The sequence below is a fragment of the Echinops telfairi genome, unplaced genomic scaffold, assembly GCF_000313985.2.
Source record: "Echinops telfairi isolate 266 unplaced genomic scaffold, ASM31398v2 ScPeMD7_23;HRSCAF=83, whole genome shotgun sequence".
NCBI classification, from domain to species: Eukaryota; Metazoa; Chordata; class Mammalia; order Afrosoricida; family Tenrecidae; genus Echinops; species Echinops telfairi.
In genome coordinates, this window is record NW_022103920.1 from 16,511,482 (window position 1) to 16,514,112 (window position 2,631).

A 2,631-nucleotide genomic window follows, 5' to 3' on the forward strand; every position below is an offset into this window, starting at 1 on the left:
TCCGCGCTGCTCGGGGACCCGGGCTGGTGGGCGCGCCGGATGGGGCCGCGACCCTGACCCGCCGGCAGGCCGCATTGTGCCGGCACCAGGGGAGCCGAAGCTGCCGGCAGCCTTGCCCACGAGAGCTCCCCGCGGGGGGTACGCGGGACCCAGAGGTCGCGACAAGCCCCCTGGTCCGAGCCGGGGATCTTGGGTGGCGCGGAGACCCGGTGCGCCATGGGTCGGTAGCGCGGTGGGAAGAGCAAAGGGACCCTGGAAACCGACTGTGCTCGCGGCCCCGAGCCCTCCCGACGTCCACATGCAGACAGCGCAGGCCCGGCTCTGTGGCCCCCCAGACTGGTGCGGTGGCCTCCCGGCCTCTGAGCACCAAGAGGGTTGGAGGCGAGGTAACCTTGGTCTGGGACTTGGATGGTCTGGGTCTCACCCAGCCTGAGCCAGGAGTCCACCTAGGAGAAGTCTCCGGGGACCCCAGGCAGCCCTGCACCCTTGCCTCTGGGCTAGCACCCCCACACTGTTCTGCGACTGCACCCAGTTGGTGCTGCCTTTACACTCTGACAAAGGGAGATTATGGGGAGTTCGGAGAGCTGGTCTCACGTATTCATTCACGCAGGGTCTCCCTGTGCTGGTGTATTTTGGCCAGGCACTTGTCCTGGAATTCCTGAGGGTCTGAGCCAGAGCAGGTGCGGGAACTTGTATAGAGGACTTCCACTAGATACCACAAGTTGGGTGGCAGAGCAGAGCAGAGCAGGCCCATGTCACCTCTCAGTTTTGGCCTGCCCTGCAGCTCTGGTGTGGGCCTCTCCCGCTGCGGCAGCTTCAGGTAGCTCCAGGGTCCCTGGGCTCACAGCTGTGCAGCTGCAGCATCTCTGTCTCTATGTAGCATCTCAGGATCAGGACCCACTTAACTCACTATGACTCCAGTTAACCCCACTGATAGCATTGTCAAAGACCCTATTTCCAAACAGGGTCCCCCTGACAGCACAGGGTTTAGGGTTTCAGCATCTCATTTGGGGAAGATACAGTTCAATCCATCACGGCTTGGGAACTGGGGTTTCCCAACACACCCAGATCAAGTCCTGAAACCAGGGGTATATACCAGTCCCTCCTCTTGCATCTCCACTCACAAGACTCTGGGCATGTCCACTGCGACCCAGACCCACAACCCTCCACACAAGAAGGCTGTCTTTCTCTGGACGCCCCTACTTACCACATTGAGTTCCAGAATCAGCCTTCCCTAATGTCCCCCTGGACCCCATCAGATCCCCCCACTCCAACTGTGTTCTCTCACAGTCCCTGCCCTCCTTCCTCTGTCAAAGTCTCTCCAGGTGGTTAGGGTGGCTGGCTGCTCAGTTTCTTGAAGGTCTGGGGCATCTCTTGGCCACACAGTCCAAACTGTTGTTTACAAGATGGTTTCACATTTAACTCTTTTGACTGTCATCCCCACCACGCTGGCCCAAGCTGGGAGCTCTCAGAGACAGTGCCCCCCCACAGGACCAGCGGCTGGGGTCTGGAGGAAATGTTGGGGAGGGTCTTTGTAGACCTCAGGTCTATGAGGACTTGGCTGGAAGGGGGCTTGTCCGAAGCGTGGAAAGAGCACGCAGAACCGGTGCTGGCAGCAGTGGTGGCTCATTCTGCTTTGGCACAACTCCTCTTGGCTCGGGCTCCACCGGCAGGGCCAGGTTAGCCGCTGACCTCTTGACTGATGGAGGGCAGGGCAGGCCACTGTTAGCTGTGCTATCTGGGGACTCCAGTGAGCCTCCGAGAGCTCTGACCCCGAGGATCAGAACCAGTCTCTCACTTGGCCCCGGGACATAGGGCATCATTCACGCTGAACCTGGGGATCATTAGAGGATACCTGAGACTGTTTATTTCTCAGAAGGGTAGAGGTGAGTTGGGGAGGAAAGCTTAGCAGGGGTCAGGTGTGAAGAGCGGTCTCGGGCTGTGGCCCTGAAGGACCAGGCAATGTCACTGGCCGTCAAGTCGATGCTAACTCATCATCACCCTATAGGACAGGATAGAACTACCCCTGTGGGTTTCCAAGACTCGAACTCTTCTGGAGAAAGCTGCAGGTTTTGGATGGCTAACCTTGCAGTTGGCAGCCCAACTCACAACCACTACCCCACCAGGCTCCTTCAAAGGACCCTGAGAGTGGGGAGGCTATTAGCTGAGGGGAAGAATGCTCTGAATTAATCCCCATAATCCCTGGATCACGATTCAGCCCTCCCTACTAATCCCAGCGGATCATCCTTCCTTAGGATTGAGATAACCCTTTATCTCCCGTTACCCTTATTTCTCAGGGGCCCTGGTCGTTCCGTGGTTAAAGCGCTCCACTGCGAGCTGAAAGTTCGGCTGGTCACTAGCTGGGAGATGGACGCAATCTACGTCCGTGAAGACTACAGCCTTGGGGTGGTTCTCCTCTGACCGACAGGGTCGCTCTGAGTCAGACGTCCTAACGATCCCGTATGCTTGTAAGGTGTCGCTGTGTTTGACTGAGTCTTCCCAACAGCCCCGAGCAGTAAGTCGCATTTGCCCCATTTTGTCAAGGGGAAGCGGAGACTGCATTTTAAACTTAATCCTGGCTTTGGGACTTCGAGACCAGGGCATGCTGTAGCTGGGGTTTTATGTCAAGGA